The 26592-nt window shown below is 45.3% G+C and overlaps 1 protein-coding gene across 2 annotated transcripts in view; it reads right to left on the reverse strand.

Moving 5' to 3' along the window:
• LOC119378825 (T-cell leukemia homeobox protein 3) overlaps positions 1-26592 on the reverse strand; it is a 76845-nt gene that overhangs the window by 48865 nt on the left and 1388 nt on the right. The gene's annotated exons all lie outside the window — the stretch shown is intronic.

Consider the following 26592-nt stretch of genomic DNA (forward strand, 5'->3'; position numbering starts at 1 on the left):
AAACACATTTCAGGAGAATTCCACGGAGTTGCGAGCGGTTTAACATTTATTTTAAGGGTTACGCCGTCTATACACTAGGGTCGCAAAAATTGTGAATATCTGTGTCTCAAGTGAATTTGGTTTGTCTCCGCCATTTCCCTTCGAAAAAATCTTTGTTCTATTTAAGTCTTCGGCGACGCTTGCTTCGTTTGACACAGCACAAGAACAACACAGCCGCGCGTTGAAGCTGGCTTTCGGTGATAAAATAAGAAAGAAAGAAAGAAAGAAAGAAAGAAAGAAAGAAAGAAAGAAAGAAAGAAAGAAAGAAAGAAAGAAAGAAAGAAAGAAAGAAAGAAAGAAAGAAAGAAAGAAAGAAAGAAGAGGGGGCACGACAGTTCAGCCAAAATCAGAGCAGGAGGTTTAGTCGAAGCAGGAGAAGGACGAAGAAATAATGAATAAATGCGAGAAGAAGAAGAGCGGGATGAAGTGGGGAAGGTGAGTGACTGAACGCGGGACGGGCAGCACTCGAGATTAGAGCGTTTTCTTCGCTGGCCATCAACTTTTCGTGTTCTAATGTCCGCGCTGAGCCGACCTGCGTCGAGTAACGCAATAAAAGCCACTTGTTCTTCGCTTCGCCTCTTCCCAGCGAGCCGAAATTCGCAGGCGCCACGGCGGCGCGCTCTTCAGCGTCGCCGAGTCATTGTTTTTATGCGAAGCGGCCGCGCGCACGCGCAACAAAAGAGAAGGAGCCCCCCACCAACAACGCGTGGGACGGCAAGCGTGCGTGAGCCCGCCTTGTTAGAAAGTTTGCCCCGCAAACGTTTGCCTTGCCCGAGCCTCAATGGCTGGTTTCGGCGCGGAAATGAGACGGTTGCTGAACGGATGTGGCCGATTCTTTGTCGAAGGTTGCTTAAGTCGTTTTGAATTGGCGTCCGTGTTCCTCAGCTGCCGTCGGAGCGCTTCGAGAAAAGTATCTTTCAATTTTTTTTTTTTTTTGCTCGCATACACACGCACGCAGGCACGGCGGGTACTGCATGTGATCATTAGCTTGGACTGGCTTGGACGCGCAGTATACATGTGTCGTGTCGTGCACCCGGAGGCGTATATCTGCATGCCACGGCGTTTGCCTGCCGAGCACTTGATGTTCTTTTTTTCGCCAGCCGCAGCTGTAGTACAATGGACTCTATTATTAAAGCGCCGGGAGGCTCTGCTAAGAGGTTATTCGCATGATATGCACTTGTTACCTGGAAGCGGGTGCACAAACGACGTTTTTGTAAACCACAGCGCACGGCGCCTCTTTCTCTCTCTCTCTCTGTCTCTTTACATTTTACTTTGCTTGTGTTGTTGAACAAATGTTAAGAAAACACTGACGAGTGAATTGTTGTGCAGATAGCATAGGCGGCTCGTTATAGTTATTATACAGTCCCAAGAAGAGAGAGATACAAGGAAATGTTGAAGGGAAGGCACGGATGGGCTTCAACAAGGTTTAATAGCAGAATGAACATATTTACTGGGTTCTCAAAACCGCTTTTACGACGTTGTAAGCACTAAAAACTTCATTCTAATCACGTTGCATGTGTATATAGATGTATCATTAACGCGTGCTTACGTTTAGAAGATGGCCACTGGATTATATATAAACGAATAGCTTCCGTAAAAATGTCAGTTACGTAATTTCAAATACTCCGCGTACCGTCTTCTTCTCCTTGCCCGTTGAGGGCACGGGAAAGTGAGCAACGCGTATACGTAAAAACGCTGCTAAGGAAATCTGCTTCTACCCTGACGAAGATAAGTTCTGTCGTCGAAACTTTGGCTTCGATGACTGACATTCCTTAATTGTTTTAAATCACTACTAATCGCTTCAAGTCTGCGTCCATATCCCTGTGAACAATTCTCTCGTTTTATATTTCGCACAATAGTTCAAAACACGTATGAAGGTACTTTCTTTATGTATTTTTTTAATTACTCCGCTTTCTGAATTGGCTTCGATAAAATTCATGACGATGAGAATCCGGTTATCGTTTGCAGCCTCTAATTTAATGCATTCCTCTGCATGTGTCTTCCATCTCAGTGAGCTGTAACATGCGTGTAACGTGAACATGATCCGTTTCGTTATTTTCTCAGGGGATTGCCACGAGGGGACTGCAAAACGTCGAAATCAAAATGTATAGAGTTCGGCGCAATTACCGTATATATTAAAGACTTAACAGCCATGCCAACCAACGCCAACATACCATAGAATCAAAAAGGCCAAATGAGTATTAATTCCTCAGTGCACGTGAATTAATTAATAAACGCACTTGCTCTGTTGATAGCAATGTATACGCTAAATGTGTGACGTATGCAGTAAGAACAAATTCTTCTGTCGTTTAACATAGGTTGCTCGTGATAAAATAGTGTTCATTGTTGTTCAGTATATGACCACAGTGGCGTCATTATGAAAATATGTGATCACTGTCAAGTTTAATCTAAAAAAAAAAACAGAACTTCCCACACACATATATCATTAGAAATGCTATTTCACTGAACTGAGAAAATCCGGTCTTTTTTTTTCACCCCAAATTCCTTTATATTATATAACATTTCATAAGTTTTATAAATCCGACTTCTTTTCCCCTTTCAAGTGAGGATAGTATCCATCACATGAGCCACAAACATCTTCAAACGCGCGTTTTCCTTCTTTCTTTGGCGTCGAGGGTGATCCCGACCTACACTTCGAACATTGGTAAGCGTTCATTGCCGCAGCTGTGTTCTGTCATTGCGCCCTATACAGTCTGCTGATATCGGCGATATGTTATTTTGTGCTTGATCGACGGCACCTTCGAGCGCGAAATGAGTGACGCCCGCCACGCCCTGTTACTCAGGTCCGGTGCGCGCACATTGGCGCCCATGTCTCCGGCGCATTTGCGGCCGCGTGCACCCATGCGCGGGCACCTCTCTCTCCGCTCGGCGGTGCGCATCATTGCGCATTTATGAGGGTCGCACTTGAGAGCCCGCTCTGAGCTGGCGACATTCACGGCTTCTCCCCCAGCCTGGAAGGAAAAGCGGGTTGCCGAAAAAGAGAGGCAACCGCGACGAGACGCTCTCTAAAGGCACATCTCTCTACCGAGAAGGCGCAATATGCCGAGAAGCGCTGGCGTATATCTATGCAAATGGGCATTCGGGGCTCATTAGTATACGCGTGAGGAATCAATCGGCGAGATGTAATATCCGCCCCAAACGGCACGACACACGTGCGGCGGGTCGGCGCCGTCGACGCTGGAACGCCGCCGCCGTGGTGGTGGCATCTCCTCCCGGTGTGGCGGCGGTGCTCCCGCAGCCAGGCAGTCAGCAGAGATGGATTCCGACGTCCGGGGCGGCGCTTCCCCGAACGGGCAAACGGCGCCGCGCGCTCAGCGTGCGTATTACGTGTGTAGACGAAAATGCGCGCCTGTTTACTTGGACAGAAGGAAACGCCGTGGTAAGAAGACGAGAAAACGATCGCAAAAAGAAAAAAAAGAAGGGCGTTCTCTTTCCCGAGGGGCGAGATCGGAAACTGAGGACTTCTTCGTTGCTTATTCATGCCACGCAGTGACGATTTATCTGCGAGACCCCGGCGGGCCGAGAGAGCGCGCGCGCACACACACACTCTTGTCGCCTCCGAGCTGCTCAAGTGACAGCCGCGTTTACTCCGCCTCGGCGAGCACGAATGGGCCAATTTGTGCGCGGCCTATCTCTCGCTGCCGCCGCCGACGCCTAGAGAGCGCTTCTGCTGGCCGCGCTGAGCACGGGGACACCGCGGCTCTGACCCCCCGCCCCTCGCGGCGGTGCCGGCACAGCGGCCGGCGGTCATGCTCGGCTGCGCGCCGCGCAAGGTGCGCGTGTGTGCACTGCTTCTCCCCTCTCCGACATAGCCCCCTCATGCACGAGCTTTACGAAATACTGCCGGACACCTCACGCGCGGCTTCTGTTGGCATGGGCCGAGTCCGCGGTGACAAACACGCATCACGTTACTTTCGCCCTCCCGGCTATCCTTATTGCGTTACGACTATTCGTCGAGCGTGCAGCCGGAAAAAAAAAAAAAAAAAAAGAGCCACGGATCTCCATGAACGTGGCGCCAAGTAGTTCTGCCTTTCACTCGTACGTCCTGACAAAGACTGGAAAGCGTGTGGTTCTTTTATTTATCTATTCAGGACGAGTTGCCGAGGGGCGCCATGGCCGCGCTTTCTTTCTTCTTTCTTCAGAATGGAAGAGCCATTGTCTCCATATGCTATAGTTACGGCTGGTTCTTTTCACTTGATAATGGAAAGGTAATGCGGAATATACAAAAGGTTAACAAATACAAAAAAATAGCATTAAAAGTTCGACGCTTAGTTATAACTTCGTAAAGACGAGGAAAATTAAGCGACTCAAGAGCAGACGTTCTATATGCAAGAAACTGCAGCGGAAGCAGTAATGTGCAGGGGTGGTCAAAAGTTCCCAGGGCGCTATCCCATGTAATCATATGGCAGCGCGGCCTGGAAGCTTTTCATCACCCCTGTACATTGACCATACATTTGCGGAATAGTTTGCTCAATAGGGACGAGATGTCATCTTCGACCTCCTCACCATGCGTTGACTCTAACGAAACTGTACGAATGCGAAGTTACATCTCTGCCACCGTGCCATCAGCTGTCTGAAATTCAAACGAGCGATCGCTGTCGCGCTACATGTGATCCATTGATGAAGCGAAATGTGGAACGGTAGAACGAAGATGTGCGAGTTGGAAACACAGTGACTGGCATATTAAAGAATAGAAGTAACCTCGTGCTCACGGGCCGCTGCTCCACACAATGACTTACCGTGTTGCCAGCCCTTCGCTATGCATGCCTTTTCTCGAGGATAAAAAAATGCACACATCCGCCAGCGTTGGATCACTAACTTCCAAAGAAAGGACTTCAACTTCAGAAAGGCGGCAAGACAGCGTACCGTTTTTATGCGCAGTGACCGAGGGAATAGCCGCTTTCAGTAACTATCTCGCCACGTGTGACTGGAAGAGCAATTTAGTACCTTATCCTGATTCTTTTTTTTTCTTTTTTTGCAATGCCACCTGATGTAAGAGACGAGCATGAGCATAAGATTGCGTCATTTCCGACACAACACGTCCGGTCGAGGCGGTTGCAGTCTGCACTCATCGGCCCCACCTTTATTTCGCCTTTCAAAACGAATAGAAAATTATGCAAGTCATGCAAGACCTGACAACTTCGCTAGTGCTCAAGGGCAATGAGTACCATGTAAACGGAGTTCTTGTTCGACGTGTTTGTCTAACGCGCAATATGTTTAAAGGAAAGTCGATCGAGGAGTAGCAGGTGTACGCTCTCGTCGTAGCGGCTGCACAAACCTAAGTGAGAGGCTACGCATAGTTAGAATTAGTAAGTGCTTGAGATAAGAGATACATTTATTACCCAGGTGTAATTTTCACGTTTGTCACCTTATACGGTGGGGAATACAGGAACATGTGTCAAAATGGTGGGAGCAAGGCACGGCTGAGCAGTATGCGAGAGGATGACGATGCTTTCTATGTATTGATTATTTAGTTAATATTCAATATACGGGCCCACTAAACAAATTAATTTCGAGTGGTCTTTAAAAATCAAGTAGGAGGGCGCGGCATTCTCTTCAGGCATCGTAAAACGTTAAGCTGCTATAGGAGGCTCGCCGAACTACAGATGATTGTCTATACTGACGTCTGTGGCACAGAGTTCAAATCATCGCAATTCAGAATTCACAGTAGCTTTTTAAACTCGGGTCGAGTGAAGCGTTTATTCGCATAGAAACGGCGCTCTTCTGGAGAAAGAACGCTGAGCGTTATCCCAGAAGTGGCGGTAAATAAATCGTACTTTATTTGAGAGTTTGCGATTGTACATAGCCAGCGAAGTCGTCACTTTGGTGAAACCAACATGTTGGTAGCCTATAACTGCCTTTGAGCTGCTAAAGCTTCTGTTAACCGATACACAGTTTACGGAAGGTGACCGTGTAGCCACTCAGCTCGGGCACATTCACGTCCGAGTAAACGATGTGTTACATTTCGGTACTTCAATATTAAATTTGAGTACGCTGTTTTCGGTAAAGCTAATCCAGTTCTGATCTTGCCGATGTATAAGCTATGCTTCAGCTTCAGCAATGACGAAACCAAGTAGTATTCCATGTGATCAAGTAGTAATCAAGTAAACAAATAAATTGCCAAGAACATAGAATAATTGAGCCCAGTTGACGCTTTACATGTGAGTGTTTTTTTTTATATATGTTAAGCAGACCTCATTTAATTTAATTCATACTCCAGAAGGTCGCATGATTTCATGGCTCTACTTTACACTCAGCTGTCCGGCAAAGCTTGCGACAGAAGCGTGAAAGGTTAAACGTTTTATAGGGCCGGTGTATAACAACTTTCTTGTAGTCACGGGCTGCGCTCTTCTGACTACATGAAACTTAGCTCTTATGTGGCTTCCGTGTTCCGAATACATCTGCGAGCACCTGCAAAACCCAGAACGCCAGACGATGCGCATTTGAGATCAAAAAGTTACGTGATTGTAGATTTCCAGTTAATATGTTACATGACGCAGCTGCGGCATTATATTTCTTGCGTGAACCAAAGGTCTCGATGTCATTTAGTATGGTCACACCATGCAGTTCCATCTACATTTCTAGGTGTGCGGCGTGTTTGCGGTGATTCGGTCCTCAAAACTATACATTCAGTCGTACGAGGGATAGGGGGTGGACCCCGCTGTGAGTCAAAGCCGACAACGTCATTTTTCTCAACGAATGAGCTGCACACCTATACATCCGTATATATATAATTAGGGCTCAGCTACCAAACCCCATCACTCGCTTCGGTTGGCGATTGCCTCTTCCACCGACTTCCTTCATCGTCCCTTCTGTCTATGCCCATCGACACTTGCCTTGCGTGCCAAACATGCGCCTTCCGTGGGATCATGGTTGCGCTGTTGGAGGAATACACGCCGATTTTCCTCCATGTATACGCTCCATCAATACGTTGCCTATTTACCTCGTCGCCGGCAACGACCGGCGGCATTCAGCTTCTCACAGTCGAAGGCATGTCATTAGGGTCAATTTTATTCTGCACCACGTATCTGGATTATATATATACGAACAGCCACGCACGTCGTAAGTTGGTAGTAGAAAAGTTGCTGTATTATGCACGAATGAATTGGCAAAGGTATCGCTATAAATATGCCTACTGATACCGCTGTGCGCAGAAACTTTACCTGTTGCCGCGCTGTAAAGATTGTTCGATAAACTTCTGACAGCCGTTACAGGCGGGCAACCATTTCGCTTGTTTACACATGCATAGTTCTCATGCAACCAGAGCCATAAACTAACGCATTAAGGGCATAAAAATGTTCAGGCACATTTCGTATGCGCAGGGAGTAATAAGGAAAACGCCTGCATCAGGGAGCTAAATATTTTTTCAAAAAACAAAAAAAACAAAGCCATACTCGTCGATCTTTCGTTGCGTCGTGATCGGTGTATACTGCTAAAGACCGACCATGCACCGTTCCGCAACCGACAAGTGGAACATACGTAAACTAAGCATGTTGATGACAAGATAAATAGTCTCACATCAGTGGCTCGGCACGGAGGCTCTGCGTGCTCCATGGACGCGGCAGGATACACATCTGTTTGCAAAGCGCTTATCGGGAGCGGCATACGCACGAATGCGTCGCGAGACTTGTCCGAACACTTTAACGTGCACGCGACTGGCCGAGCGCATGCACGCCTCGCAAATGCCGCGCTACGAGAGCGTCATGGAACACGAGGAAAGCGGGACCAAATGTATCCGCTTTTCTGTTTTATTGCATGCGCATTCTTCTGCAATAAACCGCCGCACACGCCCCTCTATCGCATGAGACACGGCAAAAGGGCCGCAATGGCTGGAAATTGCGGCCCGTGATGACCGGCCGGCGAAGGCTCTTTCTCGCGCGAAGCGCGTGTCCGCGATCAGGACACGAGCGTTGACGCTACAATGCCTCGCTAGCGAGCGTGTATACGCACGCATGCACGGCTTGTGGGTTGTGCTACCCGTGGCAGCCGGCTGCGCATGCCCCGAGCGAAACGCTCGCATCGATTATTGTCAGGTCGTAAAAAGGCATTCACGTCCTCGACGAACATTAGTCGCCGCTGCCGCCGCAGAAACCGACGATCTTTGTCTCTTGTTTCTGCGGCCACGCTCAAAACGCGGGGGAAACGAGGCTTTAACTCCGCAAGATATCGATACGCTCGCAATGCGGCGCGCCGCCGCCGACGCGCGCGCTCGTCCTTGGCGAAACTCAAAGGCTTTCTCGTTTTCCCGACTGGAAACATTTGCCTGTTTATTTAATCTTCCTACGCATGACCACTTTCCTTGACAGAGTGCGCTCGCGGCAACAAGAGGGAGGGCTTCAAATGGTCGCTAATTGTCTGCCAACACGAAACGCCGGCCGATCGCCTGTACATGCCGCGATCGCCCTTTGCGCCGTTCTCGCAGCATCGAGTCATTTAGGGCCACTGCTTCTTTTTTTTCTTTTTTCTTTCTCCCAGTTTTCTTGTTCCCAGACTACGACCTAACTGCCACCCGTTCTACACTTGTTTTCCTTGGGGCCGTATGCGCGTTTTTCTCTTATTTTCAGACGCACTGTGTAATGGACGCTTTTAGCAGGCCCTAAGCGTCGGCATCCCGGATAGGTGAGCAAACGTCACTGCGACTTGGGCATCAAAAGATTCCTACACCTGTTCGCTTGGGTGATGAAACACCTCGGTCGTTAACTCAAACAGCCATTTCAACAACTGCGCGCACATGTGTACCCAGGGAAAGGGAAATGATGACCGACTCATTTTGACTTATCTAATAAAACAACTCTCTCTCTCTCTCTCTTTCTATTTTTCATAACGCAGCGTGTTAAGCCAAGATTTCCATTCGCTTTAGCGTCTCTCTGTTTCTTACCTACCCTGGTAGCTTAGCAAGTAATGTTTGCGCTACTAAGCTTAAGAACGCGGGGACGATTCCAGACGACGGCAGCCGTATTTCGATGGTGGCGAAGTGCAAGAACACCCATGTACTTTCCTTATTGATTTGTTTCCATTGCAAACCATGGCGGGGGCTAAGAAAAAAGCTGCAGTGAGGCAGCTTGAAGTGTCTTTAGCCCCCGTGTTACATGGTTGCAGTGAGTCGCGCAGTCATCACATATTAGATAGCGCGTCTTGACAAAAAAAATGTGCCAGGCCTGCGCGGAGCACGCAGCACAGTCACAGCGAAAGCTAGAGGAGCGGCCTTTCTAGAGTCCGTTGTAGACTCTCTTGGGGCAACTAATACAAGTATACACATGCAAGGTAACCACTACGCCATAAATTATCGTAACTTTCATGAAGTAGGGAAGCACCCACTATGCCATTATTCGTCATTCTGCGGAGAAGCCCACTACGCGTCTGTAAGGCATTGAGCGCACTTTGTTGATGCTGTGGCTGATGACGATGAAGAATTATGGCTGAGCCCTTTGTAATAGCTAGGAAGCTTTAAGCCACCCACTCGGTTCGCAATTCGCGTTGCGTGACGCCTGGTTGTTATTTCACTCTTCTACCCCGCTATATTACATCTGTTGACGTGATTCCTTGTCCGGAATGACAGGGCTTTTTGCTGAGAAGTTTCAAGCGCTGGCGTAGCTCTGTGGTAGAATACTCAATTGCCACGCAGAGGGCCTTGGTTCGAGTTCCGCTCGAATTTGAATTTTTTTTCTTATTGTGCGCGATAGCAGTTACGGACACCGGCGGCGACAGCGGCGGACAAATACGCCACCGAAATCGGCTGTTGTGACCTCATAACAGCTTTCGCTGTAAATAAATACGGAAAATTATACGATAAGAGAGTTTTCAATGGAACAACACGCGCAAAGTTCGGCAGCATGTTACACTCTCTGTAACACTCAGAGGCAAAAGCCCACTAGGTAACGCATTAAGTCATGCAGTCGGGGGCTAGACTTCTTGCGAGCCATAACGATCCGCAGTGTGAGAGAGACGCAATAAATTAACGTTCTCAGTCGATTGCGCCCCTCCCTATATATGCTTAATAGGCGGTCGTTATTGTTGTTTGTTGTTGTCGATGGGGATGGTGATGATGCCTACCATCTATAGATGCAGCTCTTTCCTACCTTTCCCTTGCTTTCCTGTACGCCTCTCGTCGCTGAAGATGCTGACGGTTGGGTAACCCAACGCTATACGAACTGTGGCATTGCGGGAAGATAAACAATGTACGAGAGAAGCAATGCAACCGCGTTAAGCGTCGCTCGCCTATACCCCATTGAAATGCACGGGTTGGCGGGCTTTTTTCGTGACGTCATAGCTGAAGGCGAGCTGACCCGTTATCAAGGATGTTATAGGCCTCTATCCGTGCTGATGCAGCCAGTTCAACACCGAATCATGGTGCACTTGTGCTGTATACCCATGGGCCGGCATTATGCAACCGTTTTATTTTCGTTTTCGCTTCGGTAATGGTTTGAACAGCACTATGCCCACGTTATTACTGAGATCAGCCGGCCATCAACGAGATGATAATAAAACAATAGAACCTAGCAATATGAATGCTTAGATTGTATCAGCCTTGTCATGTAGACTGCGAGCGCACTTCGCCATCTCGTTTGCACAGATTCGGTATAGTGGCCGTTGTCATACAGTATTCAACGACACGCGTGCTCGAGTCCCGATTCAAAACACATGACGATGAATTGCGAAGTGCTGAGACAAACAAAATGGAGAACGTGGGTGTACACGCCACAATTAAACTTTCGTTTACTACAATTTTTCGTTGATGCCAACCTTCCCATCTGGACCCAGTTAAGCCCACTTTATACATTATCTTCAAACAAACCTACGCAAGGGGTTAGAAGCCCGATGTTCTGTAAATCCGAATAATAATTCAAATGGTATTGTACGGCGAGAATTTATGCCCCAGTGGCATTGCCTTTATTAATGTGTTTTTATTATTGTTACTCTACGCGAAAATGAGTCGTCGTCACCATCGTATAGGCGACTAAATCTTTATTTTATTTTAATTTCTATAACAATAATTAAAACACGTGTACACGATATCGTTTACAGACCTTTGTCATCTTCGAGTGCGATAATACTTTGAATTTGGGTGTAAAATTGGCTGATATTTTTGCTGTCGGCAATCTATAGGACAATTCGAGATTTTTATCGGAACGTTTTTCGAAATTCTTGTTTCGCTCTGATTATCTTTAGCTGTTGGCTTCATGGCGTTGTCTAGGCCATTCGGTGCGTTCCCTTTCCTTCGTTCATTTACCAGAGAAAGTAACCTGGCGAAATATATAAAATGGAGAATCTCTCGCGGAAAATAGTGCGTAATCGTCCCTTTTTCTCTGTGTGTCTCTGTTCTTTGCACGCTTAGATTTCTTTATGTATTCTGTGTCTTTCCGTGCCCCTTCTGGTCATCCCCTGGTGCGTAATGTGGGCGCAGTAGCGGCACATACTTGTGCGTGGGGCACGCGATATAGCCATCTGAATACAAGTGCAGGTCTGCAGGATTTCGCTATGCATGGCTGAGGGGACTTTCGTGGCGTGGCTCAAGGATAGTTCACGCTATTGTCCCCATTTGGGAAATACGCCGGAGCGAAACTCTCGGAAACAATTAATTCCGTAATGACACGCCTCTCTTACAGGCGTCAGGAAAAGAACAACCCGGGCTGATGCCACACAGCTTGCATTAGACGCTTCAATTGAGTTCTTCAGATTCATAACATTCTTAATGCGGCGCGTGATGTTTTAAACATGTCATTATAAACGTTCCGAGCATCAATATTTCAACAACAACAACAAAATGTGCCTGAAGTACATCTCCAGAGAATATTCTTTGTTGAAAACCCCATGCACACCCCGGCAGGTAGCTGTTCTACGTGTTGTGTGCGGAGGAATTAGCTTTTCTTGGATTTGGAAAATATTTTTAGTGAATGTTTTGTTGACTAGGAACACTTTCTGGCAGCTCCAGTTACATTGCTGTAGACATAACCTGAAGTGTCTCGTTGTTCGCACTTCACTGCGAATTATGTGCCGTCAAAGCCGTCTTGAACAGAGTGCATGGATTCATAATATGCTTGTCCTGTCTGCGTCTATTTCTTTTGCCTCCGTTTTTTGGGCGCTACCCATTTGAAGTAATGCATCTATGCCAACCTGCCCAATTTCCCACACTTGTTATAATATGCTGTATAGTGCTAGCGACTCTTCATTATTTGACTGGCTGGATTGAAAAACAAGGGCTCCACGGAAAACTAAAACAGCGCTGCTAGTCATTAGAACATAAAAATTTCCCTTCGTACCAATGCCCGTTTGTTCCGCTGTGTATTAAATGCGAAGCATTTCTTAGCAAACGCACATTGAGCGTTTCTATCTACGTATCTATCCATCTATCTATATCTAGCCGCCTACGTCTGGGTGTTCTCGTGATCGCCTCCTTAACTAAGTATAGATCAAAATTGGCATGGGATGGTAAGAGGGTTTGACGAATATGACTGTCTGGTCATCACATGAATAACGTGAAAATCCTGTCGCGTACGTCGTCAAAACTTTTCCTCCAGACAGGTGTGGCACATACCCGTATACCACGGCCCGTGGTATGCGGGTATGCGCCACAGGTGATCGACGGTTTATACCTACCCAAGAACGGCGAGAACAGACATTGGTAATTTAAATGCGAGAGCGTTAAGAAAAGCCAAAACCGGCAGGGTTGACCCGACGAAAGCAAAGAACAAATATTAAGATCACAGTAGGAATTCAACCCAATCTATCCGCGTGGCAGTCAGGTATTCTACCACAGAGCCACGCCAGGTCTAGAAACTGCTTTGGAAGACCACATGCAGGCGTCATGCCGGTGCATCGTCAATTGTGGTTGTAGTCCATGCTATCTAATTTTTTAACAAAGCAATAAAAACTACATATGTACACGTATGATAGATGCGTCATGTCGGGTTAACGTCAGTTGTTGTTCAAGTGTGGACTCCGCTTTTATAGCAGTCTAATAAACATTACATTTGTGTACCTATGATTCAGCAAGCATCATTCAAGCATTGCTCGACCCCGGAGGAATACGCTAACGAAAATTCTGATATCCACTTCATCGCACCGTCGCATGTACTTAGTTTTGATAACACAGACGTCTGTGCTCTAACGTGAGTGCTGATTCTACGCCAGACCATAATTTACCATTTAAACGTCAGTGGAGTCATTGCGTCTGGTAAACCCACGATGTGCACACAACTTCTCCATTTACAAAAAGACGTCGATCCACCTCGTAACACTTGGCAAATGCAGCATATAGAACTTCTGGCCGCCTGCTTCGCATGAAACCGATTCCCACAAGGCATGGGATCTGGAGAATTTTCTAAAAGGATATGATTCATGTTACACTGTATGATGAAAATGAACCAATTAGCAGTTATTAGCAGCGAATAAATGATTTTTATACTTATTTTTTTCTTCCGTGTATGTGTGAGAGATGACAACAACGCTTGCAATGCGAGATATTTGTTGTGATTGTTATAAAACAGTCTTGTGTTGCATGGTTTTAGTTTGGGCTTGCTATATGAGGCGGCTAACTTGAACTATAGAAAGCTGCGCAAAATTGTCACCGGCGCTCGAACCTTTCGCAGCTGAACAAGAAAAAGAAATTTGATAGACCTCGGTTACTTGAAGTGACCCTGTTTCACACTCATTTCGCTTGATTCCCTTAAAAAATTATTATTTAAACCTATCAATTTACCAGCTTTAACAGCAGAGTGAACGTACACACTTTAAAAGTCATCTTTACATATTCCACGCAGTGCATGTTGCTTTGTTGGATACGTTCATCCTCCACCATATACCTTCTGTATAGGTCTGAAATAGCCTTGCGTTGGGAATCAGCAGACATGGTCATTTATTATTTACTATTGACCAATGAATCCTCTTTAAGGGAAGCCTATAAAGCACAGGAACTAGACCTATAGCTTCCGCAACGGCTAATTAGGACCGCGGTTTATGTCTTTTTTAGTCTTTCTTTTTCTGTTTTTGGAGATTGTCTTACACTGCAGGATCCGCTTAGTGTTCTTTATTTGGACACAGTGGCGGTGACGATGTGAGAGCCGAGAGTTAGAGAGTATAACAGTGCCATGTTGGGCACCTATACGAAAGCTTTATCCCTCGCAATACGGTATACAAGCTGGCGTGAACGCAAAGCCGAGCTTGGTTTTTCTTCCTTCTTTTCGGCTCTATTCTCGCTTGCCTGCCACTTACAATTGTCCGAGACGTCAGCCGACCCGAAGCAATACTTTCGGGGTCGGAAGCCCGACGGTGCCATTGTCAACGGCAGTATATACAGAAGAAAAATCCTGCTGATTTTGGACGGGGCGCCCTCCGATAGTGCGCCTTGGGGCGCGAGATGAGAGACATGTCACACTTATTTTTATCTTGCTCTGCGTCCAACATAACAATAATAGAAGTTGCTTGACAGCCTTACAAGTAGAAGCCTTCTCCGTGTGAGCACGCCAAACGTCTACAAAGTTTCTGAATAGCTCTAAGGGATAGTCTTACACCTTTTGATTGCGTTCCTCCAAGAGGTTTGGTAAGCGTTAGGTGAAAACTCGCCTTATGAAACGTCAAGTTTGTACAAGACGGAAAGATTGCATTGCGCAGCACGCCAGGCTAGAATCAAGCCTGTTGGTGCACAGCTACCAATCTATATGGGCGGTGTATACTCCAAGAAGTATATAGTGTGGCAAGAACAAGGACAAAACAAAGTAGAGACAACGAGAAGGGGAGAAAATTCTGAGGTTGATAAAATTAGAAAACAGGGGAAGAACAGTGGGAAAAGTTTAGGTGCCCAGCAGAGGTCGCGAGCATCAAATGACGAACCACACAGCGCGAGTAAACAACGGGGACACAGGAAGGGAACACACACAGCGCTGGGCGGTGTATCATGCCTGTGTCCCCGTTGTTTACTCGCGCTGTGTGGTTCATCATGCTTAACCAACACGCCCAAGTTCACTCTATTGCATCAAATGACGTTTTCAGAGGAAAGCAATGTCCAATCATTCAGCCTTGTCGAAACAGAAGTCAACAACCTGCAACAGCTTGAAGTGCCAGGCACGGCTTCTAAAAGGCGTTTTATAATTACGTGATGCATAACTTTTTAACAACGCAATAATTTGTTTAAACGCAAAGTTGTCGATGCCTGTTTTTCCAATGGCCTAATGGTGGCGCCATGGTGTAGATCAAACAACGCATACTATCGCGCGACAACTTGACGTCATCACGAAAGCACATAAATATCTTCCAAATTGTGTGAGAACAAACTCCCTTATACATTACTGCTGTGTTAAATGCTACAATGCCATCATTACGCCCATGGGCGTCCAGAGGGGGGTGCAAGGGGGGGCAGCTGCCCCTCCCTGGAATTTCAGATAATATTTTTCTATGCGGTAGCAATGAGATACACAGCTTGATTAGCACACTCAGATCCCGGCCTTCCCTATTTCCAGCCAATTTCGCATGTTGCACACTATTGATTAATCTTGCAGGTCATGTCAGGGCAGTGAAAAAAAGCTGTTAATGCTATATCCTCCCCCCCCTTTTGCACCCCCCTGCATTAAGTTCTGTGGACGCCCTTGATTACGCCGGCATACAGATACCGCCTCGCAACAAAGATGACTCACCATTTTAGAAAAACTGCTCGAAAGGTGTAGAGGTTAGCGATCGAAAAATAAACGTAAGCCACAAGCTTGCAAACACAGTCAGACTTTTGCATTGCAATCTCAGAACTTTCCGCTTTTATGTATGTCTAGAATGTGTATATATATATATATATATATATATATATATATATATATATATATATATATATATATATATATATATATATATATATATATATATATATATAATGCATCGCACGGCTTAGACACACCATCAATTAAAATCAAGCGGCGTTCAGATATATCATCAATAGAAGTGCAGAAATTCCAAATCTACAGTGATAACTCTATATTTGGAATGATTTGGACTGCAGTTCAAATAACGTCGAGTCGGACTAAGTACGCGGCTGTGATCGTCCGCATTTAGTTCGGTTTGGTTCAACTAATAGCGCAGTCCAGCGAGCCTAATTCACTGTTGCACGTGGATATGTACAATAAAGTAACATAGCATGCATTATTAGGAAACGACAGCTACATTAGGAGGCAGTTATTGGCAGTTCTTGCTTCCTTTGCGTTTCGCTACGAGCAGGTTTAGCAGCTGAACTAAGCGATTGCAACACTGGCTAGACTCCACGCAGTATATATAGGGTGCAGTTATGTTCTTTACGTCGTGCTCGTTTTCACCGCTTCTAACAACTATTTTTTTTTTTTCTGAGTGCAGGTATGGCCAAGAAACCGATCAGCCACCATTATGCGCTCTCTCACGCGCTATTGCTCAGGGAAGTTGACAAGTCGCGTTATGACTGCGCTGATTAGCCCTAAGACCTTGCCATGCGGGAAATGACACGTCACGTCTTGTCAGCGCGCATCGCGTCGAGGAATTATTACCGGCTTATTTCGTCACGAAAGCGTTCCCACTCGCGTGCGGTAAGGATTGCGCAGTCACATGTAAAAGAACCTTCGCTGGCGAGAAGGAACCGTTGGAACGCTGAATTAATCACTGTTTGAGCGGGGCGTCTGCGCTTATGGGAAATACAAGGCAATCGGCAGCCAAAAATATGGCTTTGTTGACCGTCAGCGTGCATTTTCCACTGGAGCCTGTCTTGATGCCGAATGTCAATTAAAGCCTATACACTCCAAGAAAAAAAAAAGTCTATGTGTTACTCTTTTCGTGGAGTCCTGACTTGCCACGTATATGACTCTCTTTACAGAGACACGTTAACTCTCTTTTGGGTGTCCAGTGACTCTCCGAAGAGAGTATAATGGTCTCCATAGAGAGTGCACGTGTCTCTTTAAAGAGCGTCATATGCATGGCAAGTCAGGATTCAAAAGAGGGTCGAAGGTCTCTTTCTTTTTTTCTTAGAGTGTATACAACTAACTTCATGACAATATAGATTTCAATTTGTCCGCTACGCCAATGCCAGAATAATGTGCAAAAACGTAGAGATAAGCAGGAGGTTGCTAAAGCATCGGCAGCGAAGGTTCTATTAGGACACACTTGCTCGGACATAAAATAAAGTCTCATAACTTTTCCTCTATCCGAAACAAAACAGAGGTTCATACGAATATGAAGACTTGCGGTGATCAATATTGCATAGTTTTTGCATATTTATGGAGTGTATGTAGTGAATTTCTTTCAGTCTGACTATAAGAGTTTTTAATTTTTTATATGTATACTTTTCATGCTTTTTTTATGCCTTATTTCACTACTAATGTAACGTGTTCGGTTTTTTGCTGCCTGCCAGGCACTGTCGCTCAAGCCACCGATTGCTTTGGCTGGCCTAGTCACATGTACGGTTTTATTTAAAGAAATAAAAAGTATTATTATTATTATTATTATTATTATTATTATTATTATTATTATTAGTAGTAGTAGTAGTAGTAGTATAGTATTCATTTATATTTAGCTTATGTCCAGCGCGCGCGCGCCTGCGCATTTTTAGCTACGAATTTCGGATTCACGAAACTGACTTGACCGGCCGTTTGTAGAATATTTCTTTTGTTTTCCTGCTTTACTGTTTTTCTTTCATTCCTATTCAGTTATTTATTTCTCTCTTTATTTCTTCATATTCTGATTTCCTCAATTTATTATCTCCTCCCCAAAGATTACAGGCAAAAGTTGTGCCCCGTTCGGAGGCACATGTCAGCCTGTTGCCTCCCTTTTTCCGTCATGTCGTCCGCGTATGTGTTTATGTGCATATCTTTGTATACTAACGACTGATAAAAATAAGAGGCCGCGGTATGTTCGGCCGAATTCGTCATACTGTCGCTATTAATCAAAAGCAATAAACATTTCACCTTAAGTACACCCTTGGCGTAGGGAAACCGAGAAAATTGTCGAATTGTCGATTGATGAACAATGAGGCCTATAATATAATAGATTCCTTCTTCACTTAGTATTTAGACTTGGTGCATGACGTGTGAATGATATTTGTCGGTTACTCGTCGAAAGCGAAGGGGCCAATCAAGCACATGGTTTATTTATTACCGCAAGTTGTGCTGCGAATTGTAAACATTTTGTTTGTTCTGTTTTTGCTCTTTTTTTGCAGTTTAACTTTTCTTTAGGTGTGAAATGAGCTTGTCTCTCACAAAGTTCATTACTCGTGGTAAATATTGTCTTTTTTTATATTCATGTGATAGGAGGATATGTAGGCGGGCAAATAATTTTGCTGCATTGAGCGTTATGCATATATGGAGGACGGAGATGCCGAGTCTTAAAAAGAAAGTTCAGATCTTTGCATCATTGACGGCCACTAATCATCGACCAGACGTGCAGAGAAAAAAATAGAGCAAACACACCGTGAATATACGAGCTGAAAACTGGCCAGCGCACACGCACTCGTATACGTCAGTGATATGCTTAGTTTCGTTAGGCCTCGTTTGCCCCTATGGAGACAGGTGCGCTCATTCCGCAAGACCCAGCGCGATTCGCTTTCCTCACGGATTATTTGCGCTCGCGCTTATTAAGAAGGAGTGCTTGTGAAGCTATTAAAATTTCGTTTAGCGCCCAAGTGTCTGCAGTTATTCTACTAAAGAGGGAAAACAACAATACACATACGAAATGCAAAGTTTCATCAGAAACCATTTCGGTTTTCTTTCATCGTCCATGCATGTATAGTTTACATACACCGCTATAGCAGTGAAGCAGCCAGAAATACTTTTCGGGGTGTTGTTATAGTCACCGGTAAATATATGAAGGGAGCTTGCGCTCACACAATATCTTAGTCATTTTTATACTTTAATAAAGCCGTTTCGTTCACTGTAATACTTAGGTAAAAAATACGAGTGCACACAGGACTCCGAGGGATTGATTCGTAAAGAAGATTTATTTTCTCGCAAAAAATCCCTCGAACAAGGAAGAACGTGAACGTACAAGAACAATCCTGCGTAATTACTGAAACACACAAATAAGGGTGACTATTTGTAATTCACCGCGGAACTGTCGCGTGAGGAAAAAAACGCTGTTAAATTATGGTCACGGCAATACATGAAGCGCCTGCGAGTTTCCTCTACAAGCTGAACATTGCGTAAAATCGTCCGTTCACCTCCGCATCCTAATGCACAAAAAGCAGGAAAGGAGATCTCTGCCTCGTGTTCTATAGCAAAACATTCAGTCGAAGCTGCCGGCCGTCGAAGTGGTGTCTAAATAGCATGGGTGAAAAAAATGCCCAAAGGATGGGGACAGGGGGGACGCAGCGCTCCGAAAGTTTCGGAGGGTGTTCTGACACCGAAACCCTCCCCCACCTCGCCGAACCCTTGCTACGCTTCTGCCGCGTAATAAGACTGTATATAGGGTTGTGTTGTGTGTCACTATACTCATTTTGAAGCAAACTTTCGTTTTGCTGTTCTGTTTTTTATTTATTGCCCGTCGAGGCTAGAAGTTAGACGACGTAACAAATATTACGACGCCGTAGTCTGTAGTAATGCGCATGCAAGAAATTTCTGCAGACTGCCGTGTGTTCGAGATTGATATGCGGCACTGCTCTGATTTAACGTAATCAGAAATGTACAGGCATGCTCGAATGCCGCTAACCTGACGCAGCTGACACTTGTTTGCACAACTCGATCCAGATGAGGTCGTTCTGCGAAAAACGCTCAATCAGAAAAGAGCGTATGTATAGTATACGTGGCGGCGTATGTGCGCATATCAAGCCAGGATAAACATTCGTGGCGAGCATTCCACGACGCGGCCACCCGCGTTTTCTTGTTGCTAACATGCGCCAGCCGTATAAATTCCGCCAGCACCTTGCCCGCGGCGCAGGAATGCTGTCCGTCGTACACCACACACATACACACACACACAACTGCTTGTGCAGGCGCGACACGCGGGGCATGATGCGGTTTACACATGCAGCGCATTCAAGTCACTGGAGGAGTGGTGCTCGCGCACTCTGGGTCGCTGCAGATAGCACGCGTTTCACCTCGTGCCACAACAGCAGGTGCTCGTCAGAGCTCGGTCGCGCTTGTATGCACACTGCCGCCAGGGGGCGACGCCGGCAGCGAATGACGCAAGGCGAAACGACGAGCAGAGTGGGCGCACATTCATATAAAAAAGGGACCCTCTGACGTTAAGGCACGTCTGACCCGCTTTGTAAACAAGACCTTTTGAAAGCGCAACACGATTACGGTTTTGTTTTTTGCCCGCCGTTTTATTTCTCTCGGTTGGGCCCCCACGTGGCAAGATTGTCTGGCAGTTAACTGGCGGCGATGTTAACCATTCGCTGCATTGCATGCAGTCCGTGCGTATACAATGGGGGAAAATTGAGACTGCTGATGGCCGCTCGGAGTATTTTCACGTTCATTTAGTGCATCATTCGAGATGACTATACAGCCTCCAGAACTATACAGCCTCAAGTTGCTTGCACAATGACGGCTGCAGTCTTTGTAGCCATGCTGCATATTCGCAAACAAAGAAAAGTATATAGTGGCGTGTACTGTGTTAAGGAACCTGGTTAGTGTAAAGTATATTGGTAAAAAATAGCGGACGAACGCGGTAACTATTCTATCCATGCATCCTCTCTATTCGACGTGTTTAATCATTTTGATCATGTTGGGCCCAAACGTTAGGCAAAATACCCTTAGATGAAAGCGATGTTGTAGCAATGTCGCATGTCTGCTAGCTCAACCCAACCACGCAATGGAAAGGACCATCGGCTTTGCTTATAAAGTTGTCCACAGCGTATCCGCAGTTGTCCGCATCTTCTAACCCAACTTCTATTATTTGATGATGTGGATGCCCACGTGAATGCCTTCAAACATCCTCGCATGAGCCTAACATATCTTTGGCTTGAAATATCTTTACTCAACGTTGTTGGCCGTTCTTTAGTCAGGTAAGGACCATGGACAGCTGGAGTTAGCTGACATAGAAAACAGTGGGTGAGACATTATGTCCACTGAAAACATAGCGAGATTGGCGGGCGTCTTACCGAGGCATATCTAAATGAATATGTTTGCCATCACATAGCTGGGCTGGTGAGGTAGCTTGAGTCCAGTCAAAATGCGAATGAATATAGCATCCACAACCGCTGTGACTGCATCATACTGGAAGCATAACGCAAAAAATCATCGCTACATTTTTCAGGATCGTCCGCTATACTGCTCAAACATGAGTCCGAAAGTTACTTGCGTTCCATATGTACACGTCAGTTTCTGTACAAGTGTAGCATAACACTTTATGCTATTCAGAATTTCAGACCATTTACTGCAGGATCGTATTTGCTCGTTCAGCTGGCATAGTTTTTTTCATTAATTCACTTATTGTTTCTCCAAGAAAGCTTAAGAAAAGAATAATTATAGGGCAGGAAAATAACCTAAGAGCTCACTCAGCAGTCACATCTTGTTAGACGTGCACGAAAGAAAAGTTTTTCTTCCGTCTTTATTCCGCGATCGAGGTCTTCGCAGACAATCTCCCGGCATGCGCGAAGGGTCAAGGAAGCGTTTTTTTTTTTTTAAATATCATATCCCCCTTTATATCGCTTTATCCCTTCATCCATCAAACCTGACGTGTTTGCGTTTTCAGTAAGAATGCGCTATGCGTTTAAGGTAACATTTGACAATTTGACGAAGAGATATACATTTCAAATATAAGTATAAACCAGCTAGCCTAAACTTGTTCTTTTTTTTTTTTCATGCAGAATATCCAAGAATTCAGAAATTTCTAGGTCCATTCTGCTCTGTCGTAAATTATGGTGCAGAAAATGTACCCTTGCCGAGGGTAAACGAAAAAAATAGCATGACGTACGGGTCGCTTGATCACTACGAAGATTTATGTAAGCATGGGCGCGTGACTATTTGGCCCCACATGGCAGATCATTGTCAAACATTTGGCTATATGTCGTAAATTATTTGCTGTTCAGAAGCTGGTGTACCATGTATTTTTTCTTGCTTTCGATGTTGCAGGAACACACGATATATATAGGGAACGCAGCATATAGATGCATATAGTTATAAGGACGAGCAGTTCAGTTTAGAACTCCGTTCATTTACCCATATGTATCGTCATTCCAATCTCCTGTATCTTTGCGCGTAATACTTAACCCTTTCAATGAAATTAGACTTGAAAATATTGCCGTTTTCATTTTGTTCCCTTGCATCGACGCGACTGTCTATACTCGTCGGTGAAATGAGGACGGAATGCGCAGACATTCTTTTTGTTTGTATGCACGAGATCGATCGTGCTTTACGTTAATTACTGCTGTCACCCATTGACGATAATGCTGTACGTAAGTCTAGCTGTATGTTCCCTACATGCGCCATATAGGAATATATAGTAGTGCTTTTTTTAGCTCAAAACGATGCCACAAGACAGAAGACAGGATAAAGCGCTACTCTCAACTGCATCAGCGGTGACACAACCGCCCGGGAATTATCGCAAGCTTTTTTCATGCAGTCATTGGGTTCGCAGTGCATTAGTGTGCCTTATTTTACCTTGTTCAGCGCTGAATATTATTTTTTGGATTCGGTGTCGTGAGTGCGCTCTGTTGATCAAGTTGAGGTGGTTGCTGCGCATGGTGTACACTACGCACGACCTTATGGTATCTTTCCTGTATAAAGAGTGGAGTGACGCAATAAATGGTGTAATAAATTATGTAGTTGAGAGTAGCGCTTTGTCCTGTTTTCTGTCTTGTGGCATCGTTTTGCACTAGAAAAGCACTATGAATTTGCACTAATACCGCCAACGCATTGTGTTGAGCCATATAGGAACTTTATTCCTGCATGTCAAAATATAAAGCCATGAAAATTACCGAGAACGACGCACGAATCGATATTGAAAAGGTACATGGCATACGTGTAATGCCTTGGTGGCTGTTGTTGCGGCTAAGTGTCCAGGCATCATCTTTGCTGTAATGCCATACCTTATAAGCGAGCGTTCGCATAACGAAAGCGGAGTTATATCAAGCAGTATTTTCACGAAGAGCGGCACAAGCGAGCTGCCGCCGATATTGAGCAGGCACGGCCCCTTTAAGTACATCTTGCTCGGCGACTGTGATCACCTCTTTGATCATGGTATAATGACAGTGTCAACGAAGAGTACCTGGACGGGTGGCTTGCAACCTGTGCTTAAAGGGGGGAGAATGCGGAGGTTGGAGAGAGGAGGGCGGGATAGTCACTCGCTGCAGAAGTCTGGTTCTTGTCCTGTATCATGGTGTTGTTTGGCTATATATACATAAGGAAACCTCCCCTCGTCTGCATTCCTTCACTTTCTTGGAACCTGTTTGCGGACGCTCAACTGTACATATGGCATCCCACTATAATGATGCTGGCAGGTACATCGGACGCGCTTTCAAATTTTACGTCTCATTGTCGCTCAGAATGCGCTGCTCCATTTGAACATGACATGTGTCCCAATCGGATTTATATAATAATTTGATCTTCGTGAAAGTCTTCGAATAATTTGGTCTTCGTAATCGTGGTCTTCGTGGATTTATATAATAATTTGGTCTTCTACGTGTAGAACTCGGCTGGAGATAGTCGATTCAAAGGTCAGGCTTACGCAGACGGATACGACGTATATAGTCTTTACATACATGCATATCCCGAAGCGGAGGGGGGTGGGGGCTGGACGCGTAAGACAACCCACGTATGACAGTCGGGTGGCGTACCTGTTATTCGCTATCTAGCGTTCACACCAGCCCAACGGCACAATTTGTGACACGAACCCGGGTGCAATTTCTATAGTCTGTGTGGGCTCGTTTAGCGTACACCTGTGTACACATGTGTATACATTCGTCCCTTGCGGGAATGCGACCATCGTTTTCTCGTTTTTATTTGTAGTCAGTAGAATGTCGCGAGAGACCAATTTTGAAGATGTTTTGCTTATACTCATATTCCTAACGAGCTTCATCCTTTCCTAGTACACCCAGAACAAATGGGCACAAAACAACTCAAATTGATGGGCGCGCAGTTCTTGTTTCGTTATTGAAAATCCTTGCTCTTCAAATTTGCGATAGCTGTGCAAGGTATATGCACGTATCATCATACCGGCACAGTGTTAAATACCATATATGGTCATTCTATCAGGTGAGAAAAGAATAGCAACTGCAGAAATAGCGTTGCGTCCCTAAAACACGCATACAAGCTTGCCCTCAAATGTGTATTCTGGATACATTATTACCGAGGTATTTAATAATAATTTTCTGCGTGACACCGTCTAAAATTGTCTGTCACCAATACTAGTGTAATAGTTCTCTGACAGACATTTTGAAGTTTTTTTTTATTTTTTTTTATGATATTGGGGGGGGGGGGGGGCATTCATGAGTGTTACGACTGCGCAAACAAAGAATGACGTCGATGCCACTTAAAAGAAGGTTTCTGCCGTCGTCATAATTGAACGCTCCACGCAGTTAAATAACTCGCTGGTTGGCAATTCGTAAACGACGAACAATGTAACCGTAGAACGCTTCAACAGTAACGTGTCTTGTGCCCTTCTTGACGCTGTTAACACTGTATGATATACAACGCTCTGTTCAGTCTTATAATTCCGACAAAATTTCCACTGATGTCATATATTTTGCCGTCATGCAAGATGTCAGCACATCACATACGAAATCGTCCTGTATGCAAAAAACATAAGAAAATGAAGATGACGTCGTTTTTCTGAAGAGATACAAATGTTCCAATTGTTTTGCGGTGCTGCCGTGCAAAGGTTTATATAAAGTGAGCTTTCGAAAGTCAGGCTGCGTGTGCAAGCTAACTGATTATGATTGGGTCGGCAGCATAATAATTTACGATGCCATCTGTTTTCGTCCCCTCTGTATGACCGTCGTGATGCCATCCGTGCGCTTCGTGGTAAATTTACAAAATGTACCAGAAACGTACCACACGCTAAGTTGTCAGTGGTATCTGTTCAGGAGCAGGATGGCTGAATGTATAAATGCTACAAAATAAGTATAGTTGTGAGCGTTTGCCGTATACAAGCTGTATCATACGCTCAGGAAAGCCATGGGTCTCTTCCGTTTGTCTCACACCTTCGACATGCACGGTGTTCGGCGGTGCACTTGACGCAGCTGTTGTATGCGTGTTATACCTCCAGCATCAAGGTTATATTGCAAATGAACTCTTTGAAGCCACGAAACTTTGATTTATTTCTCCGTTATAACGCCGAGGGAGAGGAAGGAGAACATAATTTAACGCAAAGTTATAACCTGGTGCTTGAATGCTTTATGCTGATACACTGAAAAAAATATATCGTGTTTCAACGTCGGAACAGACCGTAAGAAACACAGAGTATGATTTGTTTCCTGAAAAATGGCGGAAGTGGACGTTTAGAGCACAAACTGTGCTGCGTCTTTTACGAAACAGCGGGACTGGACGTAAAGGAGTAGTCGACGTTTCCGTTTCGTCGCTCTTTCCGTAAAACATCAGAAAAACGTATGTCTTCTGTAATTCAAGAACACGCATGTAGTGTGCTTCCGTAATTTGTGTGCATGGCGGACACACTGTCTGAACTTGGACCATCGACTCCGTTCGACAATGATAGATTGAACTAGAACAGTTAAGCAACAGCCGTGTGCAGCGCCTTGAGAGAGCTTCGTTCGTCTATCTTTCCTTAAGTCCCGGTTGCCCTTAATTCCTTCGCATGCCTTCCCCATATCCTTTTTCCACCTGCGTAACTGATCTTTTTGGCTAGTTTTCTGCCTCGTGTATCGTTTAAGGTGTTTACATCCGCTGTTTGCACAGCTCTTCTTAAAGTAGTACTGACATGAATTTTAAAGTTTTTCGGGTTGTTGCTCTAAATGAAAGCACGGGTGTCGAGAACCCTAAAAAGAGTGTCGGTGGTGCCTGGGGATGCATTGTATATATTTTTAATACCGCTTCTTTCAACCAGCAGTTTCGGTTTCGGTTACGAGAGGGCGGCTTCATAGTGACGTGTCAAGTCTGCCCGTGACGTCACGGGCAGACTGCAACCCACGAAATATGCACCTGCTGTCCTTTGCTGTCAGTCGAACGTGGTTCATGATGAGTGAACTGGTGTCCAGTGCCTCCGACAGCGATTTCTGTGATTTAGGCTGCATGCAGAACCCAGACTTCGCAAACCAAGTGAGCTGACTTACGTCATAGGGCTCTCCATGCGGTGAAGCTGCCTTGCAGATGCTGGGAGATGAAAACTTTAAAATCAAACTTAAATATTTATACGTGTTTCCCGGATGCGGTGTGGGGAGAGCGTTAACACTACATGCCAAGGAAACAAAAAACGTCCGTTTTGCTGCACTTCAAAATCGTGTCAGTACTCCTTTAAAATGCCAACAAGTTGGCAGTCAGAATTCACACCGGGCGGGATGCACTGTAGTGCTAGAATAAAAACGTTTCAAGCCAAATTTGCCACATTCCCTCGCATCAGGGCACGGATACATTAGGCCGATCATGCGGTTACAGGATTATACATTTTCGCTGTTGTATCAATATTCGCATGACGATTCAATCG

This window comes from Rhipicephalus sanguineus, chromosome 1, assembly GCF_013339695.2.
Source record: "Rhipicephalus sanguineus isolate Rsan-2018 chromosome 1, BIME_Rsan_1.4, whole genome shotgun sequence".
NCBI classification, from domain to species: Eukaryota; Metazoa; Arthropoda; class Arachnida; order Ixodida; family Ixodidae; genus Rhipicephalus; species Rhipicephalus sanguineus.